Source organism: Theropithecus gelada, chromosome 7b (genome assembly GCF_003255815.1).
Source record: "Theropithecus gelada isolate Dixy chromosome 7b, Tgel_1.0, whole genome shotgun sequence".
NCBI lineage: Eukaryota > Metazoa > Chordata > Mammalia > Primates > Cercopithecidae > Theropithecus > Theropithecus gelada.
In genome coordinates this window covers 83,121,428-83,141,176 of record NC_037675.1, presented here as the reverse complement: position 1 = coordinate 83,141,176, position 19,749 = coordinate 83,121,428, and the positions used below count along the sequence as shown (strand labels likewise).

General features: G+C 38.1%; 1 long non-coding RNA gene across 1 annotated transcript; it reads left to right on the top strand.

The window, feature by feature from the left end:
* The first annotated feature begins 10,034 nt into the window (after positions 1 to 10,034).
* Positions 10,035 to 18,591, top strand: LOC112628274. The gene is made up of 3 exons (XR_003120410.1): positions 10,035 to 10,135; positions 12,894 to 12,933; positions 18,343 to 18,591. It is a non-coding gene; the product is annotated as an uncharacterized LOC112628274 (long non-coding RNA).
* The last annotated feature ends 1,158 nt before the right edge of the window (positions 18,592 to 19,749 follow it).

Genomic DNA, 19,749 nt, shown 5'->3' with positions numbered 1-19,749 from the left:
AATTGGATGGAGAACAAAGTCAAAAATTCTGTCTAAGATTCATTAATTGGAAGGCACCCATTAGAACTGTTTCTCTCAAATTTTAAAATTCAAGTTCTGATGCAGTTAAGTCTTGAATGGGCCCAGGGGTCAACATTTCTAACAACATTTCTGGGATGATGTCAGTGATATCGCTACACAGACCACGTTTTCAGTAGCAAGTTCTTAGTTAACCAAGTGGATTATAGTTAAAATAGTGATATAGAGCTGTATAGAAAGGTAAGAAACGGAATTATAAAATGTGGTAACATTTGATATATTCCTTAAAGCCCAAATTAATTGAGAAAATATAGACGAATTAGCAAACCAGAGAGTTTAGAGAAAAATCCTATAAAATTTAGTGCACAATGTATAAGAAACCAACATTTGTATAAGACAGAATGTGAATTTAAAATAAGAAGAGAGAAACAGGGATAAATGTAGAATTCAAGAATCAGAAATAGGTTGTGAGCTGGATATTGCACTATAGTTCTACAAGGCAGGTAAGATGAAAAACAATCCCCTTTGATTCCCTTTTTACTAATCTTATCCTGACCCATTCTATAAGCACCATTTGAAATTTCAGGGTAATAAAAGCTTGGAGTCAAAGACAGAAGGCAATGCCAATAAGTCACTGGAGTTTGGGCTGATGAATTTTAAATAAGAAACTAACAGCTTAAACATTATTCCTTAGACCAATGGCTAACTGAACCTTTTCTGGGAATAATAGAGAAATATGAGTACATCCAGGGACTGAAAAAGGTAACACTATGGCTGAATTTTGATGGAACTGTAAGTTACAAAAGAGAAGGAAGCTCCCCTAAAGGGCCATTCAAAGTATTTAAATTTGCACTCACCAAAGCATGTACTAATGTTTTAACAGCTGGAGTGGTTAAGCATTCTTCTGTTTTAGTAGTTTTAATAGCTGATGACAAGAAGGGAAGGTTAGACACCCAGAGAGCTCGGCAGCCTTACGGCAACACCTGTAATGAATGAAAGTCTGTTTTGATGGAACGGAACAGTATCTTCTGAAGAACAAAAATGTTTAATAGACTGTTCTATATATTTAAATTAAAGGGGATTTGCCCTTTACTTAAACTTGACTAGCAGACTCCACAAAAGCTCTAAACAATAGTACTGCAATTGCTAGAATACAAAAATGGAGCAGATTGTCATCAACGAATGTATATCTAGTGCCTACAGTGTGAGAACACGTCTATTCTATGTTCAGGCAGACACCACATAAAGCAAAATAGGGATTTGGCCATAAAGTTTAATAGGAATTTAACAATTATCCAGTCCATTCAGTCAAAGAAGAAGGCAATTTGGAAAATTGAGAAACTGGATTAGGATCCTGATCTCTTATCTCTTTCTTATGTAAGCCCTACACCCTATTATGCCCACTCATCTACAGACTTTCAGTCTGCAATGTCCTTTACCTTTTATATAGGCCTAAAAAAGCGATAGGAAATAAAGCTCCTCCCAGTAGCATGCTATCTACTAGGGCAGATATAATACATTCCCCATGTAAATATGAGGCAGAATGCTAAGTTTTAGAGTTGGGGTACTTGGATTTTAGAGTTTGCATCAGAATCACCTGGAGGACTTGTTAAACCACAGATTGCCAAGCCCCACCTCCAGAGTTTCTGAATCAGTAGGTCTGGAGCAAGGCCCAAGAATTTGCAGCTCTAACAAGTACCCAGGTGTTACTGATGCTGCTGACCCAGTGACCACAGTTTGAGAACTGTTTTAGAAGATGACAGACAGAAACAGTATTTTCAGCCCAAGCTATCAGAGATAGCTTCAATGAGACCATTAAGCACAAATTGAATCTTGAAGGACTGAAGACTACAGCGTGGGAAATAGGAGAAAGAGGGTATTAGAAACTAAAGGAAGGTACTAGTTAATAAGCTAAAACTGCAAAATATTTTCCCTGCCCCAATACTACTGTGGTTATTAAAGATCTAAGTATACAATACAGGAAGTGAAGATATTCCCATTTTCACATTGCTTGAAAAACTCAAAAAAAAAAAAAAAAAACAGCAAACTTTCCAAGGAGTTACCCCAGATCCTAATTTTGCAATATATTTATTGAATCTCCTACCTCTTTTTTTGAATCTGTCACAATGGCAATCCACACTCAAAAATGAAAAATAGGCACTATTAGCCAAAATGCTACAGAAGATTTGGGGGATTTTCTTATCTAGGGCCTGATGTTGTTCTTAGACATCCATGGACACTATCTCTATTTCAATATCCTCTGACTATATAATAATGTAAGCCTTTTATGTCTTTTGCTATTGTCCAGAATACTCAGAATGAAAGAAAAAAAGACATAAAAATATTTCTAAAAAGAAATATGAAAAAATTAATTAGAGGGCCATATAACAAAATAAATTAGGACAATGCAATATATAACACACTAGTCTTTAATTTGCTGGAAGAGCAACAAAAGAACCAGAAAAAAAAATGACAGTATTCAAATGCTAGTCAGGGTTAATCCATCTTCAAAAAAAATCAATCCCTTGGTGCAATTTCAGAAATAAAGAAATAGAAGTTTTTAAAAATTATATTATTTAATTTAGGAAAGCACCCTAGTTCTGACAACCTAGAGCCCTCCAAACAAAGCCGTGGAGAAGGAAATATTGAGAGAATAATGACGGATTATGTTTGGCTGGAGCCTAGATATGACTCTAGGAATATAAAAAAACAAAATCAAAAGGGTAAGTTGCGGTCAGATTCTATATAGGACTTGGGATGTCTAAAGAGAAGAACCAAAGTATATCCCTACCAAGAGAATGTTATCCTTTCCCAGAGTGAAAGCCATGTAAAAGAGAAACTACCAGGAGAGTAAAATAGCAGACATCTGTTACATTTGTCTTTTTAGCCGTGCTCTTTCCTTTTGGGTACTGTCTCTTTCCTATTCCATTTGATTCCAGCAAGACTGTTCATCACAGTGCCCACCTGTTCACTGGCTGTACAAGTGGAGAAAAGACCTGACCTATCACTGTCCTCCACTCCCTAAGCCACAGTGGGCACATCAGCCAGTCAGAGCATGTCAGTTTCCTTCCAAGAGAATACTACCTAAAACTCAGAAAAGAACCCTTCTTTTTGAATCCTTACTATGGGATATGAGCTGAACGCTGCCATCAGCTGATCATCATGAAGAACACACACAGAAACAGAGTCTAGAGACAATGGCAGAGACAGCCCCAATAGTTTACTTGGAGACCTTCCCTCTAGCAGAAGAAACCTCAGAGCTATCTTTGAACTTCCCATTTTTGTAAGCCAATAGTTCTCCCTTTGTCTTTCTTATGCAATTTAAATTGGTTTCTTTCATTGAGAATTACAAGAATCATTAGGTAATAATAAGTTTGTGCCTGTTTTGCAAATGATCAAAAAAGAAAAGCTATGCTACTTGTGAGTCTGTGGGTATCTCGTTTTTCAGAAAAGTCACTTCTCAGCCTGAATTGTGACATAGGCAAGGACTTTGGGGGTATACTTATAAAACGTTATTCCCTTCTGTATGGTTTGAAGGGGCAACTGAAGTTAGAAGTAAATAAGAAAGAAACATAGACATAGGAGAGAAAGAGGGAGAAAGTGAGGAAGAGAGGAAGAAAGCAAGGAAAGAAGTAAAAACAAAAGAAGAAACACTAAATTTAAATCAAAATCCAAATACAGTTATATGTAATTCCAGGCAGCGGCTGCTAAGGTGCCTTTTGTCTAAGAAGCCTAAATTTCTTCAGAGATTAACTGTTACATGCAAAGAATATTAGACATAAGATAGTGCCACCAAGTCTGTTTGCATATTTACCAATATATATTTCAGTTTGAAAGACTACATCCTCTATCATGAAACTAGACCCACAAATTGACTTCTCAAATTACACTTTTTACAACAAAGGGTCTTCATGCCAACTTTGGAGCAGTAATTTCCCACCCCATCCAAAAGCCATCCCATACCTCTATTGCTTCCCATCATCTTGTGACTGACCTTATATCAATTACCGTTCAATTTCCCTTTCAATTCCCTTCTGTCCCAATCCCCTTGCAAGTCCAGTAAGCATCAAGACTCCTCAGTCACAAAATACTTCAGAAAGAGAGTATGGCTCCATCAAGCCCTGATAACCTTTCTTGCAACAAGAATAATAGAATGGTGGCCCTCTTGAACCACTTCCATCAATTTCTATTAAACTTACGCGTCAAAGCTGTCAAGCCACTTATTTCTCCTTCCTGCTACGGAGAGTGCCAGTGGATTGCGGGCAGCAGGGAAGAGGTGGAAGTCATGGGGTAGAGGAGCCTGGAAGAGACCACAAGTACAGCTGACTCGGGTTGCGGGGAGGGGGAGAAAGGCACAAAACCTTCGTGACCTGTGTGCGATGACCAAAGTCGCAGAAACTTCACTTAATCTCACCAAGGCTATTAGAAGCAACATTTTCAGGTTGCATCTGGCTGCTCAGAAAGATAACTGCCTTGCTGACTTCAATACACCTTGAGAGAATTAGATTTTTCTAAGCCAAAGATTGAATTCCTCCTTCTTCCCCCCTTCTTCACTGTAACCAGGCCTCATACAAGCAATTTTATTTTCCTTGTGCGCCGAGCAAATGACATCCTGCTAAGTCCACCAGAAGCAGGGAAGAATGAAATACTAGGATCTGTGATGTTGCATGCTAGCCTACTTGCTTTACTTACCTATTTCCAGTAAAAGGACTGCTGGAGAAAACTTTAATCACAAAAACTATAAAATGGAGTGCTCTCTGCAGCTTCCAGAAGCCAACCTATGTTGGCAAAGGGCAACTTTTACTTTTAACCCTACACAATTTACTTTGATTCATTTCAGCTAATTGTAATTGTTTGCTGAATAGAGAGAGCACAGAGAAGGGGAAAGATTCATTGCTAAACCCTTATGCAATCAAATGTCATCTCAAGGTTAGAGAAATAATGTACAATTCCACTTTTGCAGCTTCACCATCTGCAGACAGCATGTCCTCCATGAAACTTCAGCTAATTTCCCAAGCAGAGCCTGCTCCACCCTCCCGTGTGTTCCCACAACACTCTATTGCCATCTCCTTTATATGATTTCTGACTTTGTATTACAATTACCTGTTTGCATATCTATCTCTTCTCCACTGTAGTAGGGAGTTCCTTAAAATCAGAGGCTGTATTTTTTGTTTATCTTTATCTCCAACTCCTGCAATAATATCTACACATGGCTGATGCTCTCTACATATCTGGGTTGAATGAATGAGGATACCTAAATCAATTTCTCATATATTCCTTGCTGAAGGACCATAAATTTGTAAGCAAAGATGTTTTTTCCACTCTGGAAACTAAACCAAATCAAACACACACACACACACACACACACACACACACACGCACACACACGCACACAGAATCAATGAATGCATATGTGGCAAGGACTTTTTAATATATTAATCATTTACAAAATAAAAGAGTAAAATAATGGTTGACATTCAAATCAGCATTGTCAGCTCAGAAGTTTAACAAAAAAATTCCTCTAGCAAATCTTGAAACATCCCTTTAGGCTAGGTGTACCTGTTCTCTTGTTTCCCCAGGAGGTGGACACATACATACTGCAATGCCTTTGGAGGTCTAAAAATCAGCTGGTGCAACAGGCATCATAGGGTGCTGAGACTGTTCTTCATAATCAAGAGAACCACTAATCAGGGTAAAAGTCCAGGCCAGAGGAGAGACTACAGACCAAATCGAGCTGTACCCAGCTCACTTGGCCCCAGGGAAGTTGTCTCCAGAATGCAGCTTGCTCCTTTACCAAAAAAAAAAACAAAAAAACACACACAAAAAAACAAAAAAACTTCCCAAACAGAAGGAACCGAAAACACCCTAGCCCATTGCTTTTTAGGTTAAGAAGTAATGCTCAGAGAGGTGTGATCCTTGTCTTCCTGTACCATATCCTTGGAAACTGGCAGCTCTAGAGTTGGGTACTCAGGGGTTCTGAGGCACTGCCCTGACTCCTGCCACCTTATACCCTGTCAAAGCCAGCCCTGCACTTATCATCAGTCCTCATGGAATGACTCTGAAATGGTTCAGCCCTGGTTTCTCCTCATCCCCCATCCCTCTCAGGCCCTATGCATTCAGGGCCCCTATATTTTTCTCCCTTCCCCAGAGATTGGTTCTTGATTTTTTTACTGACACTAGAGTGCAAAGGTCTCAAAGTCTTAAAGCCTGATGCTCTAGCTCTAAAATTCCCAGGAGATGAAAGAGGATTCAGACTTCACAGGGCTTTCCGAGAATCCCTTAAAATAGCAGCTCAGGGCTTCCAATGAAGGTTGTCACTAGATTTGGCCTTAGTCCTCCAGGCAGGCTACTTTCTACAATAGGAGTGTAAAAACTGAAAATTTAGTAGAAATTTAGGGTATTGCAGTAACATATAGGTCAGAGGTAAGGAAAAGCAGAAAGTGGGTGGAAGGATTAGAGATAATAAGTGAACACAACCTCCAAATGGGAATGTCTGTTCTAATGGACATTTCTTTCTCCTGGTGTTATGGAGAGACCATGTGCTTTCTTATCAGAGATACTTGGGTCTTTTCATTTATTCACACATTTATCCCAAATATTGCTCAAGTGGCCACTAGGCACTTGGAATTGTGCTAAATTTGACAACTAATCTTTAGTTGGGAAGATAACTAAATTTTTTAGAGGCATAACTGTTGCGAAAAATAAAAAATTAGAATTTTGGACTACAGAAGCACTATATATTGTAGTTATTGTTCATACTCTGGACTAAGTTAAATCAAGGTTCGCGTCCAGGCTCTGACACATTGCAGCTGTCAGTTTATCTCTTCCAACCTCAGTCATATTTTATGTAAAATGGAGATTATGATCATTATTACCTCTCACCACTGTTGCACTGATTAAATGAGATAATGAGTACAACGTACGTAGCACACTTTTGAGAGAAGAACAAACATGCAATACTATTAACAATTAGTTAAATAGGAGGAGGCAAAATCTGAACGGAAGATAACCCTTTCTACTAAAAGGCAAGGATGGAATGGAAGTGATAAATTTCAATATCATTTCATTTTGTAGTAGTTGAAAGTGCCTGTAAAATTTAGTGAAGGAGAGAAAAGACAGATGCAAAATCAACATATAAAATGAAAGTTTGGATTATTTAGCGACTCTGAAAAACTATACTTGATTAACATAAAAAAATCAGGAATTGTTAGAACAGTGCTTTTGAAATTTAATACATGTGGATTTCCTGGGGATCCTATTAGGATGCAGGGTCTGACGTAGTAGGTATGGGGTTCAGCCTGAGATTCTGCATCTCTAACAAGCTACTGGGAGGTAGGTTAGATTAAATTAGAATTTCAGCTATATTCACATTTTATATATATATATATATGTGTGTGTGTGTGTGTGTGTGTGTGTATGTGTAATTAGTTTATTGTGAACATGCGGAGATATATGTCTCATATATTGTATGCATACATAGGCATATATTATATGTATACATATGTAAATATAGATATTCCCTCATGCTAGCAATAAATTTGCAGCTGGGATTCCTATTTTCCTGCTCTGGTTCTGCCACAAATCCATATCATGGCTTAGTTTCTTCTGGCTTCATTTCTTCATTTTAGAAAATGAGGGCATTGAACAGTATGTTTTCTAAGTTTCCTCCCAGCTTTAGCTTCCTATTTGGACTTTTTCCCACTGGGAAGAAACAGAAATTTACTTATACTTGCACAGGATTTGAGAGATATAGAGAAAGTGATTTTTGATCCTCAGGTATTTTGTTCAGGCTAGCCCTCAGGAAAATCCTCATGGAGCCCAATACTCGGGAGTCATTAGAAATATAGAAAATGTAACACATTTTTCCTTATATGAATGTCAATGAAGGGACAATACATAAATATTATTTAGAAAAACAGCATTAGACTTTCATTCAGAAAAATTTAGTGTGGCTCAATGTCATAAACGAAGCCAAAAATATTCAGCTTCATATCTTTAACAATTCCAAAGAATTTGCTGGGCGGGTGGGAGGGTGAGAGTGGGGCTGGTGGGGGGAAGTACAGCAAGAACCTTTTAAAAAAGCACCATGGAGAGAAGAGTCACCTTGGCAAATATTCCAGCTCAGAGCATCTCTGTAGCCAGCATAAACACTTAGATGCACTTGTTCCTGCAACACAGCTATGCAAATTGTTCCCATTTTCTTCTTACAAGTTCTGTCAAGTTTTTATTATTTATGAGCTAACCAGCTTCATGGCTAGCCTTTCACCTTGTCATATTTTTCTGCATTTTCAGAGCTAATCCAGTCTGCCTAACATCTTTCCTGGCTGCGTTGTATAACATAAAAATGGAGCCATTAAAGCCATTGTCTCTGAAAGGAAGGGAGTCCATAACTAGGCAAAGGGATAATGCTATTGATGAGGGAATCAAGATCCTTCCCAAATCCATTGACCTTATGATTTCCTTCATTTAAAAAAAAAAAATCGTGTTCTTTTTCTGCCACTGCAAAGTATTCAGATGTAACTACAAAACAAATTTTTTTAATATTTTGACGAGCTTTTATCAGAAAAAAAACGACTTAAAAGATACTTGAGATGCATGCCTGTAATCCCAGCACTTTGGGAGGCCGAGGCGGGCCTCCTGAAGTCAGGAGTCCGAGGCCAGCCTAGCCAACATGGCGAAACGCCGTCTCTACTAAAAATATAAAAAATTAGCTGGGCGTGGTTGTGCACGCCTGTAATCCCAGCTACTCATGAGGCTGAGGCATGAGAATCGCTTGAGCCTGGGAGACAGAGATTGCAATAAGCCAAGACTGTGCCCCTGCACTGCAGCCTGGGTGACAGAGTGAGACTCTATCTCAAAAAAAAACAAAAAAACAAAAAAACAATGGTACTTGAGGTGACCTTGCCTAAGCTGTCTGGACAATTCTTTCTCTTAACTCTAAAATACCCTCCTTCAGGCATGCTGCTAGTACTGGCCCAGGCTATGAATGGCCAGCAAAGGTGCTGGGTGATTTTGCATACAGACAGTATGTGTGTCCATTTCAGAGGTTATGTTAATAATCAAAATTCTCTTCATTGTGTTAAGAGTAATAATAAGTAAATAAGCAAAGGAATTGATATTTACTCCAAAATTTAAATGAGTTCTTATTTAAGCACCTGGAGCTATATCCGTGTCTGAGATTTAAGTCACTAAAAAGCCTAATGACAAACAAAACTAAATGAGAGGTGTGGCTAAATTAGACATATCTATACATGTGCACATAATTACATAGAATAAGTATGTATAATTTGCCTTTAACAGTATTTCCGTTTATACCTGAAATTCCCAAGTGTCTTCAAACAAGGACAGCTTTGTGATGCCATGCCTTTAATGGAGCCCTGTTACCATGGGGACATCAGAGCTCCTTCTCAGAATAGCATTTAGTTCTGACAATTGAAGAAGCTGAAGAATTTCAACTAAGCCAACATACTTAGTATCTTCCAGCACCTACAAATTTGAAAGTTATCCAGCTCTTAAGTATTGCCATTTGGCCTGAGAAGATATTGACTTCTGGCCATGTCTCAAAGAAATGCACATATATAAATATCTATTCAATCCTTTATGTTCCAATATCCTATAACATGGAAATGTATATTGCTAGGTCCTCTTTATTCAACAGCAACTGAGTAGAACCCATTAATCTCTTCACTGATGCATTCATTAAGAATGTATATTTTGAGTGCCTTGAAACTATCTCCAATACCCAGCATAGCCCATAGCATCTAGACTATATATATGTGTGTGTGCACATATATATGAATATATATACTTCCTACCTTCAATGACTTTGAAGTACAGCAAATAATTATTATGTGCTAAAAGATGGAAACACAAAGATATACTACGAAGAGAAGTAGGAGTTGGAGGACCAAGTGGGCACAGAGACGAGATCATGGAGGATCAACTGAGTGCCTCTGGCAAAACATCAAGAGCAAAAAGAAGATGGCCCATCATAAGCCAAAGCAATTACATTCCTCTCCCTCTGGCCACACCAAAGAGCACTTAACATGCCATGATGGTCTCAGGTCAAGAGTATACTAAATAGTTGACAGTTATGTGGCCTGTAGCTTTCCAGAAGGTGAGGCATGTCTTACATATCATACCATAAGCAATCAGAGAACCAGGGCCAGAGCCAACAGGAATCCAACCAAGAGGGAAGAGATAATGGTTTACCTGAGACAGAGATGGGAGGAATTTCCTAATTGTTCCCAGTATGCAGTATTTACCATAGAGATGAATAAGCTGCCAAAAGACCAACATCTCTCAATGTCTTACAAACCCATCTAGGTCTCACTACCCAATGGAACGAAGTAAAATAAACTTAGTAGACTAAGGTCACCTTGGAATTCTCAGTGCCCACTGAATGTTTTTTATGTAGCATTTTCTGTAGCTAAATTTTCTCGTATACTTTAAGCACTTACCAGAGTGCTTACCTATATTTTGGACATTTCCTAGAACTGCTGAAACAAGAGAAAGCAAGTTGGGATTATGTTGAGGAGGAATAATAGATTTCTTCTCTGCCTGACATTCAAAGCCCTCGTGATTTTAGCAAGGTAAAGTGGTTCAAAATGCCCCACCAGAGTCCTGGCTCTGTAATGCAAGCAGGCAAATTGCAAAATGTTTAGATTGTTAGTCTACTTAGAAAAATATTTAACTGCATATCTCATTTGAGTGTGCTTTGCCTGAAGGTCCATACAGTACAAAGATGAAGGCCTTGGTTTCTAAAAATAAGGAATCTGGCTCTAATGATAGTACTTCCAAGATTAATAGCTTAATGGCTGAGTAATATTGATCTTGATCTTGATCTTGAATCTCCCTAAGCCTCGGCTTCACCATCTGAAAATTGGGCTAATAAAAATAGCTTATTCATATTGAGTGTTTTCTCTATGCCTGTCACTATCATACTAAACATTAATGCATTTAACCCTCTCCATACCCAATGAGAAAGATACTTATTATTACTTTCATTTTGCAGATGAAAAAAATCATATTAATAGAGAGATTAAGAACTTTCCCAGGTCACGTGGGTAGGAAGTGGTAGGGCTGGAACTGGAAGTCAGGCAGCTGGGATCTACAGCTTTACTTCTAGTCACTATATTGAATTTCTACAATAATACCACATTTCCATTAAGAAGCTAAGTTGAGCTAATTATATGTATTCGTCTACTGGGACTGCCATAACAAAACACCAGAGACTGCGTGACTTAAGCAACAAAAATATATACTCGCACAGTTCTGGAAGGCAAAAGTCTAAGACCAAGGTGTCATCAGGGTTGGTTTCTAGTGGGGCCTCTTGTCTTGGCTCATAGAGGACCTCTGTCTTGCAAGGTCCTTGTGTGGTTCTTCTTCTGTGCTCATGTATGGAGAGAGAGAGAGAGATCTCTGGAGTCTCTTTCTTTCTTACTAGGACACCAGCCTTATCAGATTAGGGCCCTAGCCCTATGATGTCATTCAATCTTTTTTTTTTTTTGGAGACAAAGTTTTGCTCTGTCACCCACGGTGGAGTACAGTGGCGCAATCTCAGCTCCCTGCAACCTCTGTCTCCTGAGTTCAAGTGATTCTCCTGCCTCAGCCTCCCTGGTAGCTGGGATTACAGGTGCTCACCACCACAGCCGGCTAATTTTTGTATTTTTAGTAGAGGTTTCACCATGTTGACCAGGCTGGTCTTGAACTCCTGACCTCAGATGATCCACCCTCTTTGGCCTCCCAAAGTGCTGGGATTACAGGTATGAGCCACTGCATCCTGCCCCTCATTTAATCTTAGTTACCTGTCTAAAGTCCCTATCTCCGAAAACAGTCACATTGGAGGCTAGGGCTTCAACATATATATTTTACTGGGGACATAATTCAGTCCATCATACTATGTAAAAAATTTAGCATAGTAATTGATACACATAATAATTATTCACATATCTTAGAATGTTCAGTATGCTATGACAAAATACCATAAACTGAGTGGCTTACAAACAACAGAAAAATCTCACAGTCATGGAGGCTGGGAAGTCCAAGGTCAAAGTACTAGCAGATTAAGATGTCTGGTGAGACTTATTTCTGGTTCATGAATGGTGCCTCCTTGCTGTGTCCTCACATGGTGAAAGGAACTAGTTAGGTCTCTGGAATCTCTTTTATAAGAGCACTAATTCCATTCATCAGCACTCCACCTTAATGACCTAATTGCTTCCCAAAGGCTCCACCTATTAGTTCCAACACATTCATGATGAGGTTTTAACATATGAATTTGGAAGGGACACAAACCTTAGTATATAGTATCCACTTAACAAATAGTACCTGTTGGTATTTCATGGATTTGTGTGGCAAACTCTAGAAATTGTCAAGTTTAGTATAAATATATGGAAATCAGAAATTGGACATTTTGTTTGCTAAAGTCATTTGAACGAATCAATTAATTTCTGTCCACCTCCTTTTCTTAAGCTGCGAATTATGATATACCCATCATCAAACATTTGCATGATCACATGTTTATAATAATATTCTTACAAAAATAGTAGAGTGTAAAAAAGAGAACAACTTTTGTAGGAACTAGGTTTTTTTGTTTTGTTTTGTTTTATCACAACTACTTATATTTTGTAGGCTCTAGTCGTTCCTGATCTTCAGGCCTACATTTATCTAAAATCCTGATTCATGGAAAATTTAGGCCCTCTTCTTTTACTGGGCTGTCTGAAGTTTGACCAGGTTACATATCTATATCCCAGCACTTCCCTCTGCTGTTCTTCACTTTCAATGGGGAGCGCATTATAAATGCACCTCTTCTGAAGCTTCTTAAATATGCTGCAAGTTCATAATCTGTATAAACCTGATTGTTGCTGTCTTTTCAGAGAGGAAGTCACTGTGCATCATATAGTGCTTTGATTTGAGGTAAGTGGGATCAAAGAGATTGGCTAAGAGTCTACTTTTAATGTAGTTTGTTTCTTTTAATCTCCTTTATGTCCCATCTGTTTTATGATTGATTACACTAACTCAGGTCCCAAGTGAAAGTTGGTAATTTTAGATTTTCAGAAAACAGGGACAAAATATCCCTCTACTTACAGGATGAATGTATCAGATGGACCTACTACAATGTAGGTTTTCCCTCTGTCTGGCCTTTCTATGCTGAAAGTTGTGTCCTCCCTAAGGTTGACTTCCCAAGGAATTATGTGTAAATGTCAGCTTCCTCTCAATATTGGACAATCATGATATTTTCCTTCATATAAAGATGAACTATACCCATTTTTTTTTTATTTAAGAGAACGAATTTTCCAGACAACTTGGGCAAGGTCAACTCAAGTATCTTCTAAGTCTTTTTTTTTTTCTGGTAAAAAGCTAGTCAAAATATTCAAACCATTTTTTATTTTACGGTTGCATCTATTTATCCTCCTCCTCAACATATCCTAACATCAAGGACTTCAAAGTATTATGAGAAGCAATATGATGAAGTTGTGAAAATATTTTTGCCAAGAGTTTTTAAAAAGTGAACTAACTTCTATTGTGAGATAGACATGATATTATATTACCTGAATGTGAGAAAGTGAGTTAGGCAACTTTGAAGGCTGTTGTTCTATCTTAGATGGCCACAAAGAACATCCATGTGAGGAGATGAATAAACAAAGCTGAATCCAGCCAGAGCTCTTCTCACTAACCTGTGTACCCTGGGTTAGGGTTGTGTCCACCTGGAAGAAAAGCACATTTTCTGATTCACACAAAGCTACCACTAAGGCTGAGGAGACTCTGCTCCAACCCTACATGTCCATGGATTTAGATTTTGTTCACCCCACTTTTTAATTGGTAATTACAAGTATTCTATTCTGCAACTTAATGAGTATTGTTATGTGTCATGGTCAATGTCCCCTATTCTTCCTGAAATCTGTGAAATCATTAGTGCTATTTAGGAACTCTGATTCTGGGGCATCATTCCAAACTAAATACAGAATGATGATCTCTGTACCTATGGCTTGAGGGAGTAAGAACAGTTCACAGCACTGAATGTTGTTGACTCATCAAAAACATTTTTTAATCTGCAGACTAAGAAACATTTTCAGATCTGAACTTTGATGTATCATCACATCATGTGTATTTATGATATATTTTTAGCTCTCCCAGCTGAATTTCTTTCCCAATTGTGATCATCTTAAAGCAGCTACTAGGTGAAGAGTCAGAACACCTGAATTCAAGCGTTGGCTTTATAACTTCTCACTTTTTGACCTTGAATGCAAGTCACTTGAGTTCTCAGGGCATGGCTTCCCTCTGAACAGCATGAACAGTGAAGAAAAACTAGCCTCTGACTCCACAGGGACGTTGTGAAAATAAATGAGGTGTGGGTCTAGAGAGTCACTTCAAGCTCTTAGGAATGAAAGAGCTTAAAGAGATATAAGGTTTCCGTAGTTATTCTTTATTTTTTCAGCCTTACAAGTGAGAAAGGTTCCACCTTGGTAAGTTTTGAAGAATACCGCCTCGCTGACAAGCCCCCCGAGATCTGTGGCTTTGCCTCTTCTACATTCACAAACTCTATTGTAATTCTGATTATTGACTCAGTGAAATTTTTAAAACTCTGCCATATCCTTTGACACCAAAGAAGAGTGATCACACTCTATGTGGGACAAATTATCTGCCACCAGTTGGACATCACACTATACAGGCTCCTACACTGGCTGTTAAAAAAAAATCTAATAAGACAAAGAAAATGTTACATTGCAGAAAAGAGCAAGTTGCTAGGATAGACTTCCCAGTTGGAATATTGATCTGAAAGAGTCTAGAAGTTCATAGGGAATAAACTTCCAGCACTTTCTTTAGGAGAACTAAAACTACATTTTGCCAATGTCAGAGACACACTCTTCTAATGCCATGGTAGTTGTAAAAGAGAATCACAAATAATCAGCTAAAACTCCTGATCTTCTCTCTGCCCCCAGATGCAGAGTCTCTGACAGGTGATATAGATAAGTACTGTATAACCTGTCACTTTGTCTTCCTTAAGAGGGCAGCATAATCCATGGAGCTCACATAAACTCTTCCGTGGCTTCAATCCCATTCTGACATTCAGGAGAAAAGTTGACAGTCATAGATTAAAGGAAAACACTATAGTGAAGAGATACTTACAATAGGTAGCTCTGACTAAAGATGCGTTTTGGCAAGAATTAGCTGGAAAGACACATTGGCATGCTGGCATAGTTAAGCTGGTGGATCAAACTAACATCTTTGCCTTGATCTCATTGGGGCCCAGGTTGACTTACATGCTTTGATTGTCTTCATTCATTCATTCCATAAATATTCATTGAGCACTGTAATGGAAATTGCTGGTAGTATCCCCAAATCTATTCTCATCTCCTGTATTACTCAGGGGTCTCCAGAGAGAGAGAGAACCAATAGGATATATATAGATAAATACAAATATATGAGAGGGGATTTATTAGGGGAATTGGCTCATGTGATTGCAGAGGCTGAGAAGTCCCACGACAGGCCATCTGCAAGTTGCAAACCCTGGGATGCTGATGGCATGGCTCAGTCCAAGTCCAAAAGCCTCAGAACCAGGAAAGCCAATGGTGTATTTCTCAGTCCAAGGCCAAAGGTCTGAGAATCCTGGAGGGACCCTCTTGTTAAGCAGTGGAGTCCAAAGGCTGGGGATCCTGGAGTTATTGTCCTACAATAGGAGAGGAAGAAGTTTTCCCAGCCCCAGAAGCAAAATCAACATATTCACTTTTTCTGTTTTTGTTTTCTCCCAGCTCCCGGTAGATTGGATGGTTCACGCCCACATTGAGGGCAGATCTTCTCCACCTAATGCTTCAGACTCATATCTAATCTCCTCTGATAACACCCCACAGACACACCCCACAATCATGCTTTACCAAGTTGCTAGGTATTCCTGAATTCAGTCAAGTTGACACCTAAAATGAACTATCACACTTTCTTCCTGCGCAGGTAGCTGTCCAACTAGGACCTACATTTTCCAGTTGATCTTACAGGTATGTGACTTAAGTATGCACTAATGGCAACTGAGTGGAAAGAGTGGGGGCAATTTCAGCATCACTTACCTTAAAGAAAATCCTTGACCTGGATTTCTGCTCACTCTTGCCTACTTACTGAAAATGGCAAAGTCAAGCCTACCTACCAGCCATAAACTATTATGTGAGAGGAAAATAAATATCTGTGTTTTAGAGTCCCTTTGTTACATTAGCATAGCCTGCATCTTTACAAATAGGTGTGCCTTCTTGCTACTAGATCCTGTGCAATATGATGACAATTTGCTTAGCAAAACACACACAGTGCATGTCTCCATGGAAAGTATAATCTACTGTCTACCATAGTCTTCTGTCTGGCAACAAAACCTATGAGACAAGTGCAGCCATACTCATCAATCAAAATAAACCAAGACAGGGAACAAGAGTAAAAGAGTGGGTAAGAACCTGGACTTCAGTGCCATGCAGGTGTAAATTCAAGCTCTGCAACATCTTTTACTAACCACCCCTTTGGGCAAATCTTTGAACTTGTATAAACCTCATTTTCATTCTTGTTAATTGGAGATAATAGAACTAATAATATGTACCTAATAAGGTTGTGATGATGATCTAAAGAATTAGGTATGTAAATTGCTTAACCTGGGGCTTGAGTTTACCAAATGTGATTATCGGAGTTCAATTTTTCCACTACTCTTGTTTTTTCTAAATTCCATCAGGAGGGGCTTAAAGAAAAGATGGAAACATCATTATCTCATTCAAGCCATACTATATGAGACAGGTGTCATCATTCCCATTTTGCAGATGAGAAAACTGAATCTTAGAGGGGACACTACTTAGTAAGTGGCTGAGCCAGAATTTATTTTCAGGTGTCTAATTCCAAAGCTCATACTACTACACCAGATGTATAACAATCAGGCCTAGAAATCACTGCTCAGCTATTAGTCCAATAAGGTTAATTTAATTCTTCAAGGTTACATCACAATTGTCAGTTTCTTTCCACTACCTACCATACAAGTAAAACCTTCTGAGAGTAAAGTTTCCAGGTCTGGACCCCAGTGCATAAGTTAGTACCCTCTTCTGTGTTCCTAGGGCACTTTGTATCTCTGTTATCATTTAGTCACTATCTTATAATTGCCACTATCTTATAATTCTTTTTACTCATCTGACATCTTCCACTGGAGTGTGAGCACCTGAAATTTGGATTTCTTAAATATCTATGTCTCAGGACTTAGCATGATGCCTGGTATGTACTAGGCATTCTATGAATAACTGTCGTAAAGAATTGCCATATGAATAAGTGAATAGACATTAAAAACTAGAGTGTCAGTAACCTACCTATTAAGGTGGTTATTTGTTTGATGCAAAGGAAGTGGAGGCATTCAGTTTTGAAAATAAATGATTGGCAATAAAATATTTAATAAAAGTAATCAAGCATAAGAAATTAGTAGATAGTAGCCCCTTGGTGGAAATAAATGTTTTCGAAAAGTCATATGCTGATTGCTTTGACCTCAAAGACAAAATGAAATGTTATGCATCATCTGTAAGGGTCCAGGTAACAAAAGCATTTTTAACCTCAATGGGAACTGAAATATTGTACAATTGTGTTAGAACAATTGTAGCAAACAATATACTTGAAACAGCAAAGAGAAACATACAACAAAAATCAAGATTCTGTTCTTCTGCGAGAGTAGATTTAATTAGAGAAAGATAAGGAAGCAAACGTTGACTTTCAAAGACCCTGAATGCATTTACTGTGCATTTGCACTGGGTTTAGAAGTTCAAGGCACCGGTTCTTTATTCTCCCTAATTCCACATCAAAGCTTCCAGCTTTCACTCTCATTACTATAGAGATATTGCCAGCAACACTCTATATAGAATAGTCTGGATTCGCCCCCTTTATTTCACAAGTGGAACAAAGAGAAGGAGAAAAATATTTCTAAGATAACTGGAAAAGAATGGGAAACAAAAATAAACCTGTGATTTGTCTAAAGAAAGTTAAAGGAGGAGTGAGTAAACTGGCCAGAAAGATAGTGCCTGGTGTGAAACTTACTGACCTACAATGAGGGAAATGTTAAGGAAACAAAGAGATGAGCAAAAGCTTCATATACTTTAAAAAAAAAAAAAAGTATAGAAACAGGTAGCAGGAAATACAATGACTCACAGTATTCTTCCATACTGGCTGACCAATAATATCATCAGCCCAAGGAATTTTGTTTGTTATTGAGAACAAACAGGAGGAGCAGATACCTTGTTGTAGGGGAGGAAAGGAGATGTGATAGAGAATTTTTCATGTACATAAATAGGTTAATTACAACTTGATTTATTTTTAAATTCACAGAAGCTGAACTGATGTCTGTGGAGACAAGAACACGAAGGAATAATGTAATATGGAACTCCCTAACATGATATACATACAAAGACTATTGAGGCAGAGAAATCAATGTGGAAAATGCAAAACTAAGGGAGAAAGCATTTTGAACCACTCATCTAAGAATTTTTTCCATATTAAAAACACAAGAATTCCAGAAAAATCTTCCAAGTTATGTTCATAGGCTTAGCAGAATAAAGGTCAGGCTTACCAGTTAAATGAGTGAGAGAGGAGAATTTTTTCTGTATCTTAGAAAATGTTCAGATTCTCCCATCTTTCTCCACACACCTCATGAGCATCACCATAAAAACTGCCATCAGGACCAAAGACAGCAGCTCTCAGTTTCACATAGGTGTCGGTCACCAAACTACTGCTCCACAAAATAAGAGAGGATACAAACAAATGGAAAAATATTCCATGCTCATGGATAGGAAGAATCAATATCGTGAAAATAGCCATACTGCCCAAAGTAATGTATAGATTCAATGCTATTCCCATCAAGCTACCATTGACTTTCTTCATAGAATTAGAAAAACCTACTTTAAATTTCATATGGAACCAAAGAGAGCCCATATAGCCAAGACAATCCTAAGCAAAAACAATAAACCTGGAGGCATCACGCTACCTGACTTCAAACTATACTACAAGACTACAGGAACCAAAACAGCATGGTACTGGTACCCAAACTGATATATAGACCAACGGAACAGAACAGAGGCCTCGGAAATAACACCACACATCTACAACCATCTGATCTTTGACAAACGTGACAAACACAAGCAATGGGAAAATAACACCCTATTTAATAAATGGTGTTGGGAAAACTGGCTAACCACATGCAGAAAATTGAAACTGGACCATTTCCTTACACCTTATACAAAAATTAACTTGAGATAGATTAAAGATTTATATATAAGACCTAAAAGCATAAAAATCCTTTGTATCCCAAGTGCTCAGCACACAGTCCCTAACACTAAACATTTGTTGAACTAATTAGATAGTAGGAAAGACAATTAAAACATCATAGTGAAAAAGAAGCAGCATCTCCACTGTCTACCCAACAGTCATCTATATCTGTTTCTCACTTCTGCATCTTATGGAGTCATAAAATTAAAAGTTTTGGGAACCCTGTATGAGAGTAAGATAGGAAGATAAAATAAGAAAAGTGTGATCACAAAGTGTAATCACCTTATCTTACTGGTGCTTAACAGTTAGAATTAATATCTTGTTTTATGCTAATTGTGATGTTTTCCATTTTATATGTGTACATAACTTATGTTTAGCTGTTTCTCAGATTATTGTACCAGTCTCTTAGCCAAGGCTTCTGGTCTCACTGCTTCATCATTACACCTCCTCCTAATTCGTTCTTCGCATTAC